Genomic DNA, 23,686 nt, shown 5'->3' on the forward strand with positions numbered 1-23,686 from the left:
TTCTTCCACATCAAAATTGGTGGCCTGAGGAGTCCATATGTAAGGGAGTGCAGTCTGGTCCGGGATTCACAGAGACTCGGATAGCAGCAGATGACATCTGTGTCCTCAGGCTGTGGTACCACAAGAGGCTGCATTTTTTGGCCGACCAGACTGGATCCAGGGTCCTCACTTTCTGGTCTTCCTTTCACGCTTCATTCCGGGCTGTGGCTGTGCAGTTGGAGATGTGGCAGGAGGAGGAGTAGGACCTGGAGGAGGAGGAGGAGGAGGACCTGCAGGAGGAGGAGGACTGGGAGGACCTGGAGGAGAAGGAGGAGGAGGACCTGCAGGAGGAGGAGGACTGGGAGGACCTGGAGGAGAAGGAGGAGGAGGACCTGCAGGGGGAGGAGGAGGAGGACCATCCCAAAGATGTGTGTGAGGTGTAATTTGGCCCCTCATACCTTTCTCCAGAGCCTCCGATATGAGGGCCTCACACATGGCTTTTTGGCCCTCCTCCATCCTCTGCATTTTATATGCTATGAAGGCAGCAATGTTCTCCTGCCTGGTGTGTGGTGCTCCCAGGACCTCTGTAGCCCTCCAAAAGAATGCTATAGCCGCCTCCTCTAGGGTACTCCTCCTACTGCCACTTTCTGTTTTCAGGGGGGGGTGGAGGGACCTTGATATCAGCCAGCCGGCTCGGCCCGGCCACCTCCTGGCTGAGACTTCCCTGTGTATGAAAAAGGGACATAGTTTTAGTTTTTGCATTATCAATCACAATCCTAAATTAGTACTCCCAACTAACATCTAGTTAACATCAATGATTGGACAAGCAGAAATATTTAGAGGAATGCTATACCTGGCTCAATCTGGGCTCCTCCACATGCGGCCTGGAAGGCCCAGGTTGGGCGTCAGAAGCCTCAGCTGGGGGGGAAGGAAGCGTGGAAGGAAGACTGGAGAGGGATGGCCTGGGTTCAGTCTGGCCTGCCAGAAAATGCAGCCTGTCATAGTACAACATCCTGGGGACATAGATGTCATCTGCTGCTCCGGATCTCTGTGAATCCAGGACTTTATTGCGCTCCCTCAGATATGTGCTCCTCAGGCCACCAATGAAAATCTTTAAATAAGTGATGTCTGCCGTGGGGATCACCTGCTTCACAATTTCACACAATTGCTCCAGTGCTGCCTTCCTCTTTGCTTGGTTCTTGAAATGGGGGTGGGTAATCTCCCACAGACAGGGCAGCTCACTTAGCACATCTATGAATACTGACATGAAGTCATTATCTTTCATTAAGATCTCTCCTAATCTTGTTACAATATAGGCCTCAATCTAGAAGCAGTATAGGCACAAGTTTGTCTCTTACCTTCGTTCTTACGATCGGCGCATCCAATGCTCCTTCCTCCGCTCACAGATCGTACGTAATACGCATGCGTGTTATGCTTTATACACACTGCGCATGCGTGTAACTCCGCCCGCCCCTGACGTTCTTTCTAGTGTATTCCCCGCCCCTTTTCATTCGGCGCAGTGGGGGAAGAGCATGATGGCAGAGTTACAACAGGTGCGTGATAATTCTAACAACGAGGAGGAGGAGGAGGAAAGCCCGGATCCAGGCACGTCCCGATCCAGAAGGAGACGTTTTAAGGCCACAAATATGTCGTTTGGGGAGATGTTGGAGATGGTCGAAATCATGAAGAAGTCCGACTATGACGGAAAATATGGGCCTTACCCCAACCCGAACATCCGAAAGGCCAAGATCATGGCGAAAGTGGTCAGGAGTCTTGAGCGGAATTTCGGGGTCCGAAGATCGAAAGATCAGCTCAGGAAGCGGTGGTCGGACCTGAAGTTGAGAGAGCCAGAGCAGTACCGAAAGATCCGGAGAGTGCTGCAAAAAAGTAAGTAGTTGTGCTGTGTTCCTATTCTTTCTGTCTTTATTCCGTTCGTTCTGCTCCATATGCTTTTATTAATTGTAACGTTTAAAAAGGTCAACTTTAATGTTCATGGGCCCATTATTCGTTCGTATCAAACATTTTTCTTTCGGCCTCTAGAACACCATTGTTTAGGCCATATGCATTTTCACACATTTTTTTGGGCCTACTTGGATGCCAAATATTTGTTTGTGTAGATGGATTTGTTACTAGAATGAAATGCAAACTAGATTGTGTGTAAGGAGAGGACACTGAGCAGCTGTTTTCACATCTGGACACTGGAGCACTAGTGTTGGACCCCAGAACACTCTTTTTATTAGGGGGGCCACACAGGTGCTCCAGTGTATACTATAGGGGGGGCTACATCTGTGAAGCTTGTACCAAACAGGTAAAGTATTGCAGCTTGACAAAGGACACTAAAAAAGATACATCTTGGAACTCGGCTAAAGTAAACAATTGTACCCCACTTCCAAGCAATGTTTCCTATTTCTAGTTCTGCCATCAAATATCTGTGTGCTAAGTATACCATTTTTGTTTTACATAGGGGAGAAAAGACTCGGACACCCCTCATCCGAGGAGACCAGAGCCCCCCCCCTCTGGAAGAAGGGGAAATACCAACCCAAGAAGCTGAGCAGGAGGAAGAAGAAGACGTGGTGGAGATTGGCACCACAACAGGTGAGTGTCTGCGACCACAGGCTCAGGTAAAAGAGATGGATGTTGGCAGATTTTTGAGACCTTTTTTTTGTTCTTTATCTCTTTTTAGGTGATCGTGATCCAGAACGCTTTACATCTGAAAGTGCCCAGATACTCATCGGGGAGATCATGGGGTGTAATCTCCAATTGCAAAACATCCAGCAACAAATCACTGATGTTATTTAAAAAAATAATAACATCATTGATGTTTTGGGGTGAATTTAGACCCCACAAAATCACCTGTTTTATCTTACGAAAATTTTTACAATGTTTAGAAAAGCCAAATTTGGAGGATGCACACAGTGTGCCAACATGTGCTATCTGCCATCACGGGAGATCAATGGACGCGTTTTGGGGGTGCAACCCCTTCCTCAATTATAAAGTCGCATTGAGGAAGGGCTTGCTCCCCCAAAACACGTCCCTTGATCCCCCCTGATGGCAGATAGCACATGTTGACATTCGTAAATTGGTGTGCATCTTCCAAATTTGGCTTTTCCAGGGGTGATTTCCCCCCATCTGAACGCTATATCAAACACAGTTCCTAAATACTCATGTCTGATATAGCCTTCAGGTTTTACCATATGTGAACTTTGTAAGTTCAAGTTTTTTGGCTTTCTTGTTGGTTTTACACAGGCCTGTTTTATCTGAAATGGATATTTCAATTTTTGAGAATGCTACTGCAAACATTGTTATACAACAAACATGTTGGTTTGTTTTAAAAACCTTTGGGAAATGCACATGTGATTGTGCAGGTATAAAAAAGTGCCTTACTCAAGAATGTGTGGATTATTGTCTCAACACTACAACACTTTTGGGGTGATGTAATTGCTGTTTTATGCAAAAATGGGGGTTATTTCCTAAGGGCAAATACACTTTGCACTACAAGTGCAGGTTCAGTGCAGTTGCAAGTGCACTTGTAGTGAAATGTGTTTTGGCATTTAGGAAGTACCAGCCAACACTGTTTTTTATAAGGTTACCCAATCACAACATTTTCTGCACTCAACACATTTCTGTCAGGGTCAGCTAAAACAAACACAAGCAGTAAATGTCCACAAAGAATTTCTTTTGGTTGTTTTTTATTTGAAAAAGGTGTCACAGATTGTCTGGCATATTGATAGCCCCCCTACCCGCAAAGAACTCCAGGTAGCGTAACCGGACATCACGGGCATTCAGGGAGGGCAAGCCAGGACGGCCACTTTCAAGCGCTGTCAGTGTTGATGGATTTGGGATTCTGGCCTCAGGCCCAACTGAGCCAGCATAGTTGGCTGAATGTTTTCTTAAAAAATTATGGAGAACATAGCAGGCAAGTATTATATGGTTCAGTTTATACTCCGCCATATGGATGGGTGTCAGAAATAATCGGAACCGGCTGGCCAGGATTCTAAATGTGTTCTCCACCACTCTTCGGGCTCTGGCCAGCCGGTAATTAAAAACCCTCTGTTCCGGGGTGAGGGTCCTCATCGGGAATGGCCGCATCAGGTGGTCCCCCAGCGCAAATGCTTCATCAGCAACGAACACAAATGGGAGACCTTCAACATTGTCCTCTGGAGGTGGCAAGTCCAAGCTGCCATTCTGGAGATGCCTGTAGAACTCCGTCTGGGCGATCACTCCACCATCGGACATCCGGCCATTCTTCCCCACGTCCACATACAAGAACTCATAATTAGCCGACACCACCGCCAACATCACTATACTATTAAACCCTTTGTAATTATAATAGTACGACCCCGAGTTGGGTGGTGGGACGATGTGGACATGTTTCCCATCAATTGCCCCTCCGCAGTTAGGAAAGTCCCACCGCTGGGCAAAGTGGGAGGCCACAGTCTGCCATTCCTGTGGCGTTGAAGGAAACTGTTGAGGAAAAAACAATAAACATTACTATTTTTTCTAAGATACATGGCAAGCAGATTAGACACAAACATTATGGGGCAACCTCCAGATAGCATTTACTAAGGGGAATTTAACAAGGCCAAAGTATAAGGTACACCTATCATATTCCCCCTCCCCCCCTCTCATGGGCCATTTCTAACATTATAGGGGGGGAACTCTTGGACAGGTAACCCTCTTCACTTCATTGAGAGATGAATGCCTAAATACAGGGTATTACTTGTAACAGCCCCTCCTTAGTTACACTATTGGCAGCCCACTGGACAGGTAAGAAGTGTCAGAATACAAAGATATAAATACACACTGTACACATTTGAGGACATTTGGACATTCTGCTATTACCTATCAAGATAATAATAGAATAACAAAACTTTAAACAGTACCATTGGAAAGTATACAGGCAGGCCCTTGCACTACATGCTTTGGGGAATTCATCCATACATCTGACCAGTAAAGAGATGGGTATAGTGTGTATGGGTTTGGCAAAGTCAGCAGATAGATGATTGAGGATAGATAGAGAATTGGGATCAGCTGACTTAGCAGTTGGGGGAGGGAGGGTTAAAAAAAAATTGGGGGACACCACAAAAAAAACCCTCTGGCACTCTGCCTGAATTGAAATCAAAAATCACATTTCCAAACATTTTAGGGGGTGTTTGGGGTAAAGCACTACTATAGAGCTGATAAAATACATTGTTAAGTGACTACATGTGGTGAATATAGGGCAGGAGACACCATGCAGAGGTTATTGAAGGGCAAATATGTATGAAGGACCTAACATAATAATTACATAACAATCCAGCATGCATGAGGACAAAGGGGACATTCACAGCATATTACAATCATGGTAATTAGGGAATGAGGGAAGAAATACAAGATATTATCAAACATTAAATACAATAAAATGTGAGATAAAAGGATAAAAATCTTACCTTCATATACTCCTTCTGCAGGACCTGGATGATGGCAGAACAGGTCTCTGGGATAATGATCCCCAGAGCCTGGGGGGAGATGCCTGTCGAGAACTTTAAGTCCTGCAGGCTTCTCCCTGTGGCCAAATACCGCAAGGTAGCGACCAACCTCTGCTCCGGAGTGATGGCTTGCCTCATGCAGGTATCCTGCCTGCTGATATAGGGGGTCAGCGAAGCCAACAAACGGTGAAACACGGGGTCCGTCATCCTGAGAAAGTTCCTGAAATCATCAGGATTATTCTCACGGATCTCACGGAGCAAAGGCATATGAGAGAACTGGTCACGCTGAAGCAACCAATTCTTGGTCCATGAACTCCTCCCCACCCTGTTCATGGACTGGACTTGTGTCAAGGTCAGGACCCCAACACCAAGCCCCCGCACAGCACGAACTCTACGAGGAGTACGCATACGAAACATGGCTAGAAAACGGTCGGCTGCTCAGAACGAAGTAACAGAACGCACTGAAGAACAGCAAGGCCTGTGAAGAGCGACCTGAAAACCAGTAACGAACGAACAAGAATACAATGACTACTTAAAGTCACGCGGAACTTGCTTGCACACACTGAAGAGCAGATACAAACCCACAAGCACAAACTGAACGGCAGAAAACGATCTGAAAGCCACGAGTCTGAAAAAGCGCGAATCGTCTCTCACCAAACTTTTACTAACACGAGATTAGCAAAAGGAGCCCAAAGGGTGCCGTGCTTGGTTCTGAACCGGCCTTTTCTAGTCTCGTCGTACGTGGTGTACGTCACCGCGTTGTTGGCAATCGGAAATTCCGACAACTTTGTGCGACCGTGTGTAGGCAAAACAAGTTTGAGCCAACATCCGTCGGAAAAAATCCTGGGATTTTGTTGTCGGAATGTCCGAACAAAGTCCGACCGTGTGTACGGGGTATAACAGCTGGAGATTGCTGTATTGCCTGAACAGGGGCGCGGCGGCGCATAGGCGTACGCACATGCGCCGGTCTGGTGCTGACAGATCCCTGACATTGCCCCCCCTCCAAAGGGCAGCCTCCGGATGCCCACATGCCTTCTTTTCTCAGGGTGGGCAGAGAAGTAAGCGCGAACTAATCGCCTGGCGTGGACATTACTATCTGGTTCCTATGAGTTACTTTCTGGGCCATAACCTTTCCATTTAATTAGAAATTGATTTTGTCCTTGTCTTCTTCTACAGTCAAGAATAGCCTCAACCTCAAATTCCTCGCTTCCAACTACTAAGACGGGTTCAGGAGGTCTAGTTCCTCTACCAGGGAAGGGATCAGGTATAGCAGGTTTAAGCAGAGACACATGAAATACCTGGTGAATCTTGAAAGAATCAGGCAAGGTCAGTTCATAAGATACTTCATTAACTTTCTTCTTAACCGGAAAGGGTCCCATAAATCTAGGTGCCAACTTCTTAGATGGACATGCTAACTTGATATTAGTGGTAGAAAGCCATACCTGATCACCAGGCTGTAACTTCAACTCCCCTCTTCTTCTTCGATCGAAGACTCTCTTGCTGTCCGCCTGGGCCTTGGACACCACCTCTTGCAATATCTGATTGTTGTGATTGAGGAAATACACTGTATTCTGCACTGCCGGAACCGAGGATTCTGAAAGGAAATCGGGTAGAAAGGTTAAATGGAAGCCATAATTGGCGAAAAAAGGGGATTGACCGGTGGCTGAATGTTTGGCATTGTTGTATGCAAATTCTGCTAAGGGTAGCAGGGACACCCAATCATCATGTGTGAAGGAAGTAAAGCATCTAATGTACTGTTCAAGAGTCTGATTGGTCTTCTCTGTCTGCCCATTAGTTTGAGGATGATAGGCCGAGGACAAGGCCAGTTCAATTTTTAGGATCTCACACAGGGCTCTCCAAAAATGTGAGGTGAATTGTACCCCTCTGTCCGAAACTATACTTGCAGGTACTCCATGTAGTCTGATGATTTCCTTAATGAATATGCGGGTGGTTTCAATAGCAGATGGAGTTCCCCTTAAAGGGAGAAAGTGGGCCATCTTGGTTAGACGGTCTACCACCACAAGGATGGCTGAACACCCCTCGGAACATGGAAGCTCTACTATAAAATCCATGGAAATCATCCTCCAGGGTCTATCAGGTACAGGCAAAGGTTTTAACAGACCCCAAGCTCAATTTCTAGATGTCTTATTCTGGGTGCAGGTAGGGCAGGAGCTGACATATTTTTCACAAAAGTCCTTCAGATTGGGCCACCAGAATGTACATTGCACAAGTTCCAGGGTCTTGCGGACCCTAAAATGGCCTGCCAGTGGATGATCATGAAGAAGCGTCAAGACCTTGACCCGAACCTTCTCAGGGACAAAAATTTGACTCCCCTTCCATAGCAATCCATCTCTGGATGTCAGAATAATCCCTGTGGGCCTAGATGACTCAGAGGATGCTTCTTTAATCTGGGAGAGTAGGTCTGTTTGCAGGATTAGGAAATTGTTTGCAGGCAAGATGGTGTCAGGAATGGATAAGTCCTTCGGGTTGTCATGCATGCGTGACAATGCATCCGGTTTGATATTTTTTTGAGCCTGGCCAGTAAGTTTTATGAAAACAAAAACGTGAGAAAAACAGAGCCCAGCGGGCTTGCCGAGTCTTCAGTCGTTTAGCAGATCTCAAATACTCTAGGTTCTTGTGGTCAGTGTATATTAATACCGGATGCTCATCCCCCTCCAACAGGTATCTCCACTCCTCCAGAGCAGTTTTAATAGTGAAAAGCTCCTGGTCGCCAACATCGTAGTTCTTCTCCACAGGAGAAAGTTTACGGGAGAAAAACCCCACAGAATGCATTACATCTTTGCTGCCCCTTTGTTGTGATAATATTGCACCGACCGCTATTTCAGAAGCGTCAACTTCCAAAATGAACAGTAGTGATGGTTAAGGATGGCTGAGGATTGGGGCCGAGGTAAACAGTCTTTTGAGCTTCTCAAAGGCATCTTGGGCTGACTGGTTCCAGGAAAAATGGGCATTCTGTTTAGTCAACTGCGTGATGGGTGCAATTATGGCCGAGAATCCCCTGATGAATTTCCTATAAAAGTTTGCAAAACCGATAAACCGCTGAATCCCCTTTGTTCTGGACCGGCCAGTCCAGAACAGCGGATACCTTCTGGGGATCCATTTTAATGCCCGTTGGAGAGATTATCAATCCCAGAAATTGGATACTTTGTTGCTCGAACTCACATTTCTCTGCCTTTGCATAAAGTCTGTGTAAGCGGAGGCGACTCAACACCCTGCAGACATGTTCTCGGTGCAGATCAAGAGATTCCGAGAAGATCAGGATATCGTCCAGGTATGCAATCACAAACACGTCTAGAAAGTCCCTGGGAACATTGTTAATCAAGTGTTGGAAGGTCGCAGGGGCGTTGCAGAGTCCGAAGGGCATAACCAAGTATTCGTAGTGCCCGAATCGGGTCCGGAAAGCTGTTTTCCACTCATGCCCGGCCCGAATGCGGACCAGGTTGTAAGCCCCTCTTAGATCGAGTTTAGTAAAGATAACTACAGTCCTTAACTTTTGGAATAGTTCACGTATCAAGGGTAGGGGATACTGATTTTTAACCGTAATTTTGTTCAGTTCCCGATAATCTATACACGGGCGGAGAGTCTTGTCCTTCTTGGTGACAAAAAATATTCCGTCACCTTCTGGGGAAGTTGAGTGGCGGATAAACCCCTTAACCAAGTTCTCATCAATATATGTTTTTAGTGCCTCTTGCTCCTTCTCCGATAAAGGGAAGATACGTCCGAATGGGATCTCCGATCCTGGCAACAACTCAATTGGGCAGTCATAGGGGCGATGAGATGGAAGGGAATCTGCCCCCTTCTTGCTAAAAACATCGATGTACTCATGGTAATGTTTGGGTATGGACTGGTATAGTTTCTGGTCAGTGTCAAGGCATAGCAGAGTAGCTGAAGAGTCGGGATCTCCCATCAGACAGTGTTCCTGGCAGTAGGATGATACAAACTTTACTTCTCCAGAGACCCAGTTGATGTGCGGATTGTGGGCTTGGAGCCAGGGAATGCCCAAGATAATTGGAAATAGTGGAGACGTAATGGCATCAAGGGTCAGCAGTTCCTTATGTTGGGAAGAAATGGTAGCAGGCAAGGGAAGAGTCTCCTGAGTTACTTGTCCAGATCTAATGCGGGAGCCATCAGTTAAGAAAACAGAAAGTCCATGGGTTTTAGTCCGTAAAGGGATGATATGTTGGCTGGCAAAGGTCAAATCGATAAAGCAGCTGCAAGCTCCGGAGTCAATGATGGTGTTGACTGGAATTATCTCTTCCTGGAGCTGTAACGAGAGAGGAATGGCAAGGTGGGTAGAGTTGGCAGACAAAGCAGAGAGATTGGTAGACACAGAAGATGAGCACTTACTTATCTTGACTGGGCAGTTATGGACATAGTGACCAGTTCCACCACAATAGAGGCACAGGTTAAGTTGATGGCGTTGACTGCACTGGGTGAAGGTAAGTAACGTGCTGCAGGAACCGGAGCCCGTGCTGTCATCCAGGCTGGGCGGGTTTGCTTGGCAGAGCATTCAGATCGACGTTCTCGGAGACAACGATCAATTTGGATCACCAAAGAGATCAAAGCTTCAAGAGTATCTGGTATGCCAACTCGGGCAAGTTCATCTTTCAGCCCTTCAGATAGGCCCATGCGGAACTGATGACGCAGGGCCACATCGTTCCACTGCGTGTCCGCACTCCAGCGTCTGAAGTCAGTGGCATAGTCCTCAGCCGATCTGCGGCCTTGCTGGAGCGCGAACAGAGCTGACTCAGCTGTGGCAGTCTGCTGAGGGTCCTCATAGAGCTGAGCCATGGCTTCAAAAAAGGAGGGTAAAGATTGGGTTAAGAGTCCCCCTCCAGTAAACGGTGAGCCCAGGTCTGAGGTTCCCCTTGTAGGAGGGAAATCACAAACCCCACTTTAGTAACTTCCAGTGAAAAGGTTTGGGGTTGTAGGGCAAAGAAGAGCTGGCAGGCATTGCGAAAGGCCCGAAACTTGGTCCGGTCTCTGGTAAACCTCTCTGGGATGGGGACCCTTGGTTCATGTGGGAGCATCACAACGGAGGGAGCAGGAGCAGGCTGTGTTGGAGCTGCGGCTGAGGAGGAAGCCATGGGACTAGGGCCAGCAAGATTCTGGACTTGTCCCTCAAGTCTGTTATAATTGTCCTGAAGGGCTTGCACCGCTTGAGTGAGGGCCGCAAGGTGCGTGCAGATCTCCTTCATCGGGGAGGTATCTCCTGCAGGCTCAGTCATGGCTGTTTTGTACTGTTAGGTACCTGGTAGTGAGCCTGACTTGTAGGAGAAGACCTCTCATACAACGCTGGTTCAAGAGCCACTGGAGTGGGGACAGTGGTCTCGTGAGAACAGTGGGGTAGGAGTGCCTGTTGAGATGAAAGGCTCTGATGCTGGAGCTGAGTAGAGATCCCTCCAGGGATGGTTGGACTGCAGGTGAGATGGTAACAGGAAGCAGCAGGCTGCAGCGCTGAGGATGCAGATGCAGAAGTCCCTGGAGCAGGAGCAGAGGGTGCAACAGCACAGCAGCAAACAGCAGGCACAGGCAGGGTCAGACAGTCCGGATCAGCAGGTAGCAAGGCGGTTAATACAGCAGGCAGAAGCAGAGTCGGTAGGCAGGCAGAGGTCGGCAACGGTATTGGTAGATGCAGAAGCAGGGTCAGGCAGGCTGGGTTGGATTGGAGAAGGAGGGATGGTCAGACAAGCCGGGTCAAAGGGGTAATCAATCAATCAGGTACAGGTTAAGCAGATCCACAGAGCTGAGATGAAACAGCAGCACATCCCTGCAGCAGGAGAACTTTTATGCACCTTTTGGCACCAAATAGCGCTAATGCGAACGCACGCGTGCCCGTGCGCGTACACGCCCACGCACACACGCGCCGCGCACACACGCGCCGCGCACCTGCGCACGCCCGAGCGCCGCGCTGACGCACAGTAACAGCTGGAGATTGCTGTATTGCCTGAGCAGGGGCACGCCGGCGCATAGGCGTACGCACATGCGCCGGTCTGGTGCTGACAGATCCCTGACACATCCTTCTGACACCCCTACTGGGTTCACGCTGTGCACTGGAAGGAGAAGGCTCAACAATTCTGTAAAAGTATTAACGGTCGGTGCATGTTTTACAAGAAATACTGCTATCCGGAACAAATTAAGCTGTGTATTAAACATTAATGAAAAAGGAAAATAAAATTAAATAAAACCTAAAAAAAAAATTGGAGTCAAGCAAAGCGTATACATATAAAGCTCATCGAATGATTGTACATAAATCATTAACAATACTCATAGTTTTCTTGATTCAGTCAGTGCACGGTTTCCATTGATTATGTGATACGTGAAATTTACCTTGGGATGAGGCGAACATTTTTTCATAAGTGATGTGTGTGTTAGTAGTTATAATTATTTCTGCTATTGTGGGGGGTTCCTGATCTTTCCAATGCCTTGTAATTACTAGTCTGGTGCTCAGTAAAACGTGAGACACTATCATCCTGGTACCTCTAGGAAGCAAGTCTATACCTAAAGAAAGAATAGCTAATCCCGGAGTTGTATGGAGCTGTTGCTTTATTATTTGTGCAAGTATGTCAAATACCTTTTCCCAAATTGTATGTACTTTTGGACATTCCCATAGTATATGATATAGGGTACCAATATTGTTACAATTCCTCCAGGACACTGGAGAGGCATTGGAGTCAAACTTAGAGATCCTATATGGTGTAAGATACCATCACATTAGTATCTTTTGTGTTAGTTCCCATAAATTAATACACCTAGAGGAAGCATATGTAGTTTGAAGTGCATATTGCCATTGATCCGGGGTATAGTATTCTTTTAGTTCTCGTTCCCAAGCCTCAATATGGGAATGTTTAGCAAATGTTAGTTTATTATTTAAGGCATTATAAAATAAAGAGATGCCTTTGATGTTGGTGGAATGTTTGGTAATATAAAGTTTTATTCTCCAGGGGAGTTGCATAGAGAGAGGAGGGTTAGTTCCCAGGAAATGACTAATCTGATGTTCAGACTGCTCCAAATCATATTCAATTTGTAGTGCTCTAAATGTTTTCATTGTGGGACCTATCATAAGATCCTCTAAATTTGCAAAAGCCTTTTCCTGCCCAGTGATTTATGTGAAGGTCCGGTATGATTCCAGATAGGCTAGTGATAGGAATCTAGTGAGGAGATGTGGGAGTTAGATGTTTGTTTTTCTACCAATGTTTTCCATGCTTGGAGTGATGCTTTCATTGAGGGAGCTAGAGAATGGGTGCAGGTAGAGTTGAGTGGACTCATCATTAAATATTCATAAAGATTCTTGTTAGGAATTTGGCTCTCCTCTAATTCTTGCCAGCTAGGATTAGGTGTTTCGGGGAACCATGTTCTCAGTTGCGCTAGAATTGAGGCAAGATAGTAATGCTTAATCACGATGTTTCCCACTCCTCCCACTTTCCTGGACGTCACTGAGTTTTTAAAGGCCCATCTTGCTTTTTTCCCTTTCCATAAAAACCCGTTAAGTAAGGACTGAATTTTGGAAAAGTAGGAATTAGGAACCGGGATGGGAAGTGATCTAAACAAGTATATTAATTGAGGTAGTATCACCTTCTTAAAAGCGGCTAGACGTCCTGACCATAAAAGTTCTGATTTAGCTAAATTTTGAAGTCTCGACGGTAAGGAGCTAAGTCATAGTTGGCCTTAAAAAGGTCTTCTGGAGATGCGGTTAAGGTGATTCCTAGATATTTTAGCCCTTTTTTACACCATGTATATGGAAACTGTGAACTGAGTTTGTTTTTTAATTGTGAACCTATGCCAATACCCAGTATGTAGGATTTGCTCTCGTTTACCTTATAGTAGGAAATTTTAGTGAACAATTGTAATGTGTCATGAACCGAAGCCAGGGAAATTACAGGGTTTGTAAGCATCAAAATGATGTCATCTGCAAACAAGCTAATGACATGTTCGGATTTATGGATTGGGAAGCCTTTGATGTGTTGGTGTACTCTGATATACATTGCCAAGGGTTCTAGAATTAGATTAAAAATTAAAGGGGAGAGAGGGCAACCCTGGCGGGTACCATTGGTTATATTGAATGGTTTGGAGAGTACCCCCGAGGTATACACACAGGCTGAGGGATCCGAGTATAAGGCCATTATTGCCGTTAAGATGGGTCCAGAGAATCCAAACTTCCTTAGAACCATATTTAAGTACCCCCAATTAACGCTATCAAAGGCCTTCTCTGCATCCAACGCCAGAAGCAGAGAAGGCCTTTGCTGGGCCTTAGCAATGTTAATAATATTTGTCAACCTCCTAGTGGCATCAGAAGTCTGACGTCCCCTAGTGAACCCAGCCTGATCCAAATGAATTAAATGGGGCTATAATTTTGGCATATATTTTTAAGTTGGTATTTAATAATGATATGGGTCGAAAGTTTGCTGGGGTAACTGGGTCTTTCCCTAGCTTGGGCAAAGTCACTATCAAAGCATTCAGCATTTCTGGAGGGAAGGAGGAAGAGGCAGCGGCTGCATTGAAAATTTTGCTCAAATGGGACGATAAGAGAGGTTTAAATGCTTGATAATATTCCCCTATATAGCCATCAGGTCCTGGAGATTTATTATTGGGAAGTGAATCAATAGTTTTATGGATTTCTTCTATGGTAAATGGTGTGTTTAAACTCTCTTTTTGCTGTTGGGACAATGTTGGTAATGAAATCTGTTTTAGAAAACAGGTTATCATCGCGGTAGTTGGTTGGAATCTTTGAGGTTATAGAGGGCCCCATAGTAATTGCTGAAGGCGTCCGCTATATCTTGTGGATGTTGCATTTTGGTTTTGTTTGTGGGGTGTAGGATATAGGGAATTTTAGTTTTACACCTATGTCCCTTAAGCTGTTGTGCTAACTTGTTGTTGTGTCAGTTTTCCTGCCCTATTACCATGTGCATAATGGGTCATTTTAAGTCGTTTAGTATTTTTTTCAAAATCCTCTAGTAAAAGGAGTCTGAGATCATATCTCAGCTGGTTTAGTCTTTTGTATATTGAGGGGGAAGATTGCTGTTTATTTTTGGATTCTAAACTGGAAATTTCATCTGTGATATTCTGTAGCTTCTTTTGCCGCTGCCTCTTCGCCCTGGCTCCCAATTTTATGAATATTCCTCTAATAAATGCCTTATGGGCATTCCACAGAGTAAAATGGTTTTGAACAGAGGGTTCATTAATAGTAAAAAACTCTAACAAATGATCCTCAATAATTTGTTTAGTTTCTGGTTGTTGCAAGAAAAAGGAGTTAGCTCTCCATATCGGGGTAGCATTGACTGTAGAGGCATCTGTTATGGATAATGTAATAGAGGTGTGATCTGACCATGTAATACTGTTAATGGTCGTAGAGACTGATTTAATTAAGGTATGTTGATCTACCAAAAAAAGGTTGATTCTGGTGTATGTACGATGTGGAGCGGAGAAGAACGTAAAATCCCTTTCTCCTGGATGCAAACACCGCCACACATCGTATAAGTTCTCTTTATGTAAAGAATCCTGAAGAGATGTAGTTGAGCATTTCGCCTTTGTTGTTGTATCTATGGATGGGTCAGGAATTATGTTGAAGTCTCCACAAAGCACCAAAAGTCCTTTCCTGAGGGTGTTAATTTTCTGCATGAGTTTGTGAAAAAATGAATTTGGTGTTTGTTTGGGGCATATACGTTTACTATAGTGTACGTTACCTGGTTGATGTCGCACACCAAAACCAAGTAATGCCCTTGTGGATCTGTATGTTTCACATGTAAAACAAACGCTACAGTGTCTCTTATGGTAGTCATTACTCCTCTGGTTTTCAAGTCTGCGTTAGCAAAAAAGGTGTGTGGAAAGTGCTTATTTTGGCAAACTGGGGCGGACGTATTACAGAAATGCGTTTCTTGGGCACATAAAATGTCAGATTTATTTATCAATGCTTCTTTCCAAAGGGATTTTCTTTTCGCTGGGTGATTAAGCCCTTTAGAGTTAATAGATAAAAATTGAATAGCCATGAGGTTGGTTTTGTGGGTATGTTAAGTTTGATCTGTGCTCAGACATAAACAAGACAGGAGCTCCTCTTGTGGGCATTGCAAGATATGTTTTATCCCTCTTATGGGAAGAGTACTCACTGTAAGCCTGGGAAAGGCTGCATCATTCCGATCCTTGTGCTGAAGACTAAATGGATTGAAGAGATTTTGACATGATGACATGATGAGCTGGATACTTAACAGGTAGCTGTGAAACTCCAAAAATAGAGAGAAAAAACAGAAAAAGAAAAACCAAACACATAAAGCATAGCAAGTAAAGCAATATTGCAACTTTCCATAAACTTCTAAGTGTTCCATAAGGAAAACTTTCCTCACATGGAACTTAGTGGGTTTCACCCGTGTGCAGCTAATTGCTGCTCAAGTAAATTGGGGGATAAGTTCAAGCCTAACAGCTACTCCGGCATCCTCTATAGGGACATAAATTCACTCCTAATCCGCAAGGGATGTTATTTATGCGACTTGGCGTTCCTTTGCGTTACTGTCTTCCAGTCAGGGATAGGTGGTCGTCGGTTGGTTGTATGACTACCATCATCACTGGAGTCAGGAAGAATCTTCCAATCTCTCAATAAAGAGATTCCCTTATCCAGGGAATCCACAACATACGTTTGATCCTGTTTGGTGATGGTGATTTTAGTAGGGTAACCCCATCTGTAGGGTATGTTGTGGTTCCTAAGTACTTTTGTAATAGTGTTCAGATTCCGTCTTTTTTGCAGTGTATCCTGAGACAGCTCAGCATAGAATTGCAGTTGTTGGTAATGGGATGGGATGTTTTCCTGCTTGCGCATTGTTTGCATTAGTTGTTCTTTTATGTGAAAAAAGTGCAGGCGCAGAATCACATCCCTGGGAACATTATCCAGGAGATAAGATGGTTTAGGCAGACGGTGTATTCTGTCAATGGTAACATCTATGTCAGAGAGGTCAGGCAGAAGAGAAGTAAATAAATCTATCGCATATGATCGCAGTTCTGATGGTTGCACTGATTCAGGGATCCCCCTAATTTTAAGGTTGTTTCTTCTGGACCTGTCCTCAATATCTGCGATTTTGTTTTTAATCCAGGCAGTTTCCTCTTCTCGTTCTTCATTAGCGTCTACTAGCTCATTTATAGTGGAGGCATATTCCCCCATCTTGCTTTCAACATGCTCTACTCTGGCCTCTACTGCATTTAGTTCCCCACTGAATCTATGTATACAGTTCATCATGTCTGCTTGTAAAGTGCTTCTGAGAGACACCAGCATATCCTTAAGAACAGTGTCCATCACAGGCTGGTTCATAGTTGGGAAGGAAATAATGGAATCAGGGAGTTCTCTGGTATCATCTCCTGAGTCCATTACAGGGCTCATTGCGGGGCTGCATCCAGCGCCATCCAGCTTTAACTTAGCCTTGTCAGGGCTCCCTGATGGTGAGGAGGAAGGGAGGGAGTGTTGACTACTGTATGACTCGTTATTATTAGGGGATGAAGCGGCCGTGTGCTGAACGGGCTTGTGCTTGTGAGTCATGGTAGGTGAGTGTCCGGCATCATTTTGTCTACCTCCATGCTGCGGCTGTGTAAAATAATCCGTTAGCCGTTGTGGCCTGGATGTGCCTTTTCGCTTGCCCATCATGCTCTCCAATTGTGCCCAGATCGGAACGCCAACTGGGGGAAGAGAAATCTGGAGTGTTTTATGCCGATTTCAGCCGCTATGTCCGCCGGGGTACCGGAGCTCTGGAATCAAGCAGCCATTCAACTCCGTTGCAGGCCACGCCCCCCCAAATAGTGTGATTTTTACTGTACTTCTGTCTCAGTCTGATTCATGGTTCCTGACAGTAAGCAAAGGCCATGAGTTCAAAAGTTGCAGGCAATCCACTTGTTGGTAATATTTTTTCCAGATTGGATGAGCTGGATCACTGCATGGATCAGTTTGCCTGGAACATCCCACTCTGGCTGCTCCGGTACAACCTGTGTTGCAGGCCATCTCTGCTGCTGCTCCGGTCTCGGTGCTGGCACCCGCCTCGAAAATTACCTCTATAAGAAGTATGTCTGGTTCTCCTCCACTTCCCCAGCGATTCGGGGGTGATCCAATTCGATGCAGGGGGTTTCTCAACCAGGTTGAGATTTACTTTGGGATGCTGCCCCAGAAATTTCCCATGGACAGAAGCAAAGTAGGCTTTATGATATCTTTGCTTTCTGAGAGAGCCTTGGCCTTTGCAAACCCTGTATGGTAGATGCAAGAACCCATTGTCCAGAGTTACCCAGAGTTTGTGGCTTCCTTTAAGAGGGTATTTGACGTTCCCACACGTTCCACACCTGCTGCCAAAGGCTTGATGTCCGCCAAACAGGGTATGAGAACTGTTGCTGATTATGCCATTGAGTTCTGTGTTCTGGCAGCAGAAGTTGCTTGGAATAATGAGGCTCTCGTGGCTGATTTTTCTCATGGTCTTTTGGATCTCTTCAAAGATGAGATAGCAGCCCAAGACATACTCACTGAGCTGGAGAAGTTCATCACATTTGTCATCCTCATTGACTCCAGACCCTTATAGAGACTCTCTTTTAAGGAGCACTTGTGGAAGCCTCCTGTATGTTTGGCTCCAAGCTTTGCAGTTCCACCCGTGCCTCCCTCACCTCCCATGCCTCCTGGTACTGAGTCTGCCAGTGAAGTAGAACCCATGCAGCTGGGCTTCACATGGCTCTCTGAGGATGAGAGGGCCTTTAGGAGGAGGGAGAGATTGTGCCTTTATTATGGCCAGGTAGGGCACTTTTTGAAGTCTTGTCCTACCCCTCCGGGAAACACCCACTCCTTGAGGTCCTGTAGAGGACAGTATGAAAATAATGAAACAATCAGTACACACAAATAACAGATATAGAAAAAAACTGCAGCTGAACACAATATGGTAAATCATAACACCTCGCAATAGAATATAAAAAGTCAAATTAGTGCAGCGCAATAAGTAAGTCCATAGACAAGTATGGGTGCAGTGGGAAGTTCTTAGCAATGAAAGGGCAGGAACACCTCGTGAGGAAAGCACAATTCTGATCCGCTGTAAAATCTGAGTGACTAATCCTCCACCACCAAATTCAAACTCTTACCAGATGAAATGGACCTCTGAGTTACCAGAAAGTCATAGAGGCTTGTATCCACATACAGGATAGAGGCAATGGGTAGATGACCTGGATAGAGCAGATGATCTAGGAACCGGTGTGTGGGATGGAAAAAAGCGCAATATAAGTGCTCTCAGCAAGGTAATTTATGGTAAAAAAATCCACAACATATAAAAGGCTTGTAGCCAAGGCAGAAAATCCGAACCGGCAATCAGCAAAACAGCAGATAAAAACGGCGTGTATAACGTCAATGTAAAACACAGCACAAAGCCAGAGATGATCGTGGGTGATGTCCGCACAATGGCTCCTCCCCCGTATGCATTACATCCTACGGGACTTTGTCAGCGGGGGGGCGGGGCTATCACATCACCCGGATGTTTATATACTAACCAAGTCACCATGAGGAAGTTCCAAACCGAAAGTCCAAGGACTGGAACTTACTGAGGTTCAATCCACTCACTCTCTCAAGGGGACACAAAATGGCAATGTGCACCTAACTAATATATGGAGTAAAAACCTATATAGAGTATTATAAATGGGTAGCACATGCCGGAGTAGGCAGAGGCATAGTCTAAAAAGAAAATAATAATAATAAAAACAATTTTAAAATGGACGAAAATAAAAAATCCCTGCAATCATTTTGTGGCAAAATAATACATAATCAACATATAATATATAAACCATATATACCACACGTTTGTCAGATATAAAACAATTAAGGTCAAAATCAACATTTAACCCTCCTGGCACCAAAACCTGTGTCTCATGTATCCAGAATGATTCTCGTTAACTCAATTGGTGTATAAAATTCCCTCCCCTCCAATGTTTATTGACCTTCTCTAAGCCCCAAAATTTGAGGCATCTAGGATTTCTATTATGAAAATGCCTAAAATGCTTAGACACAGTGGGGGTCATTTAGTAAGATGAATGCACTGCGCTGGTTCAGACCTTAATTGGTACGCTGGATAGATCCTTAATTCAGCGTGTGTACCTACACGCGAGAATGTTTCCAGTGCGATGGGATCGTGCTGGTTCTCGGCGAGGTACATCTTGCGCTCGCTGCAATAGGAAAAACACATCTTCCTATTAAAGCAGCATGAGAAAAACCGGCATGGGTTTTCCCTCCGGGTGCATGCTAGGCCCTTCAGTCTGGTATGGATTGTAAGGGGAACCCCCTACGTCAAAAAAACGGCGTGGGGGGTCCTCCAAAATCCATACCAGACCCTTATCCGAGCACGCAGCCCGGCCAGTCAGGAAAGGGGGTGGGGACGAGCGAGCGCCCCCCTCCTGAACCATACCAGGTCGCATGCCCTCAACATGGGGGATGGGTACTTTGGGGAAGGGGAGAGAGCTGCAGGCCCCCCCACCCCAAAGCACCTTGTCCCCATGTTGATGAGGACAAGGGCCTCTTCCCGACAACCCTGGCCGTTGGTTGTCGGGGTCTGCGGGTGGAGGGCTTATCAGAATCCGGGAGCCCCCTTTAATAAGGGGGCTCCCATATCCTGGCCCCCACCCTACGTGAATGAGTATGGGGTACATGGTACCCCTACCCATTCACCCGGGGGAGAAAAGTGTCAATAAAAAAACACACTACACAGGTTTTTAAAATAATTTATTAGGCAGCTCCAGGGGTCTTCTTCTGACTTGGGGGTGTTCTTCCACGCTCTCCGCATCTTCTCCCGGTGTCCTGTTCTTCTCCGCGCTGTCCGGCCTCTTCTCCCAGTGTCCGGTATCTTCTGCCGGCCTCCCCCAATATCTTCTTCCAGCTCTTTTGCTAGCGGGGGCCCGGTCTTCTGCCGCTGCCCGGTTCTTCTCCGGTATCTTCTGCCAGCCTCCCCCGCTATCTTCTTCCAGCTCTTTTGCTAGCGGGGGCCCGGTCTTCTGCCGCTGTCTGGATCTTCTGGCGCTGTCCAGTTCTTCTCAGGTATCTTCTGCCGGCTTCCCCTGCTATCTTCTTCCAGCTCTTTTGTTAGCGGGGGCCCGGTCTTCTGCCACTATCCGGATCTTCTGTCGCTGTCCGGTTCTTCTCCGGTATCCTCTGCCGGATCCCCCGCTATCTTCTTCCAGCTCTTTTGCTAGCGGGGGCCCGATCTTCTTCTTCTACGTCGTCATCTTCTCCCCTCTTCTTCCAATGTTGACACGATGCTCTCTCCAGCTGTAATGCCCTCTTCGGGGTGTGCGACGACTTATATAGGCATGGGGCGTGGTCACTGTGGATGTCACCGGGTGACCCCGCCTCTTATGACGGCATAGTCCCATCATGCCCCGGGACTATGCCATCATAGGAGGCGGGGTCACCCAGTGACATGACCATGCCCCATGCCTATATAAGTCACCGCACACCTCGCAGACGGCATTACAGCTGGAGAGAGAAGAACCGGACAGCGGCAGAAGACCGGGCCCCAGCTAGCAAAAGAGCTGGAAGAAGATAGCAGGGGAGGCTGGCAGAAGATACCTTACACCAGAAGAAGAGGCCGGACAGCGCGGAGAAGAACCAGACACCGGGAGAAGATGCGAAGAGCGCGGATGAAGACCCCTGAAGTTGGAAGAAGACCCCTGGAGCTGCCTAATAAATTGCTTTAAAAACTTGTGTAGTGTGTTTATCTATTGACACTTTTCTCCCCCAGGTGAATGGGTAGGGGTACCATGTACCCTATACTCATTCACGTAGAGTTGGGGGCCAGGATCTGGGGTCCCCCTTATTAAAGGGGGCTCCCGGATTCTGATAAGCCCCCCGCCCGCAGACCCCGACAACCAACGGCCAGGGTTGTCAGGAAGAGGCCCTTGTCCTCATCAACATGGGGACAAGGTGCTTTAGGGTGGGGGGCCGCACCGCGCCCCCCTTCCCCAAAGTACCCATCCCCCATGTTGAGGGCATGTGGCCTGGTACGGTTCAGGAGAGGGGGCGCTCACTTATCCCCACCCCCTTTACTGATCGGCCGGGCTGTGTGTTCGGATAAGGGTCTGGTATGGATTCTGGGGGGACCCCCATGCCGTTTTTTTAGCGTAGGGGGTTCCCCTTAAAATCCATAACAGACTGAAGGGCCTGGTATGCTCTTGGAGGGGAACCCATGCCGGTTTCTTATTTACAATTTGGCGTGGAGTTCTCCCTCAAGATTCATATCACAGTGCCTGGTATTGGCACGGATCCATTCGGATCCCCATGCTTGCTCATTGGGAAAGGAAAAAACATCTGCACTGCGATTACCTGCGGTTATGTGCGGATAGCTGCGCTAAATCGCTCCTGGACGCAGTCAATTCTATTTTTTCTATCCGCACCAAACCACATGTAATCAAAACGCAGTGTGTGAATGGGGCCATAGGAAAGCATTGTGTGCGTTTAGCTGCGGTAGAAAACGCAGCTAAAAGCACAATTCTATCCGTCCGTGTGAAAGGATAAGGCCCCTTTCACACTGGCGCTTTTTACAAGCGCTAAAAATAGTGCCTGAAAAACGCCCTAAAGAAGTGGCTCCATTCACTCCAGTGTGAATCGGGCTTTCACACTGGAGCGGTGCTCTAGCAGGACAGTAATGCCGCGTACACACGGTCGGACTTTCTATCCTACTTGGTCCGGCACACTTTCCGACGGACTTTGTCCGCCAGGTGCACCGGACTTTAAAACGGACGGACTTGCCCACACACGCCCGGACTTTCCGGCGGGCTAAGTCCGCCCGTCTTTCCGACGGACTTTCGCCGGAGTTCCGGCGGACTTTCAGAATGAACGGACTTGCCCACACACGGACAAGTCCGTTCATTTTGAACGTGACTCAGGTGCGACGGGACTAGAAAAGGATGTCAATCTTGCCGCTTTTATCGGAGAGCAGTCCAGCCGGAGAGAGCGTCGTGTCAACATCTGGAGAAGAGAAGAAGACAAGAAGTCCGGACCTCTGCTGGCAAGAGAGCTACCTGAAGACAGCAGAGGAGCCGGCCGAAGAACTGGAGAGAAGAGAGCGGAGAAGAACCAACCGGACGCCGGGAGAAGATGAAGCGGAGGGACCCCCGAAGCCGGAAGAAGACCCCCGAAGCCGGAGGAAGATCCCCCCCGGAGCTGTTTAATAAAATATTTTAAAAACCTGTGTAGTGTGTTTTATTACTTACACTTTTTCCCTAGGTGAATGGGTAGGGGTACCATGTACCCCATACTCATTCACATAGGGTGGGGGGCCGGGATCTGGGGGCCCCCTTATTAAAGGGGGCTCCCAGATTCCGATAAGCCCCCGCCCGCAGACCCCGACAACCAACGGCCAGGGTTGTCGGGAAGAGGCCCTTGTCCTCATCAACATGGGGACAAGGTGCTTTGGGGTGGGGGGGGCCCCGCAGGGCGGCCCCCCTCCCCCAAAGCACCCACCCCCCATGTTGAGGGCATGTGGCCTGGTACGGTTCAGGGGGGGGGCGCTCGCTCGTCCCCACCCCCTTTCCTGACCGGTCAGGCTGCGTGCTCGGATCGGGGTCTGGTATGGATTTTAGGGGGGACCCCACGCCGTTTTTTTGGCGTAGGGGGTTCCCTTTATAATCCATACCAGACCTAAGGGCCTGGTATGCCCCGCGCTCGCCGCAATAGGAAAATTTGTTTTTCCTATTGCAGCGAGCGCGAGATGCAATACCCTGCCCTCGTGTTGCATCTGGTCCGTCGGACCAGCATACACACGAGCGGGCTTTCCGTCGGACCAGCACACACACGAGCGGACTTTCCGCCCGAAACTGAGTTTGGGAAAAAGTCCGCCGGAAAAGTCCGCCGGCGCCCACACATGGGCGGATTGTCCGGCACACTCTGGTCCGCCGGACCAAGTATGCCGGAAAGTCCGACCGTGTGTACGCGGCATAAGGCCCCCTTCACACTGGGGCGGTGGGGGCATCTGCGGTAAATCAGCGATATTTTTTGCGCTGCTTTACTGTCATTTTAGCGGCATTATTCGGCTGCTAGCGGGGCGGTTTTAACCCCCCTGCTAGCGGCTGAAAGGGGGTTAAATACACCCGCAAAACGCTGCTGGAGCGGCATTTTGCCAGCAGTATCACAGCAGTATTGATTTCAATGGGGAGGACCAGTGAGTTCACCGCTCCAAAGAAGCTGTTGGCAGGACTTTTTGTAACGCCCTGCCAGAGCACCACTCCAGTGTGAA

Source organism: Aquarana catesbeiana, linkage group LG04 (assembly GCF_042186555.1).
Source record: "Aquarana catesbeiana isolate 2022-GZ linkage group LG04, ASM4218655v1, whole genome shotgun sequence".
NCBI lineage: Eukaryota > Metazoa > Chordata > Amphibia > Anura > Ranidae > Aquarana > Aquarana catesbeiana.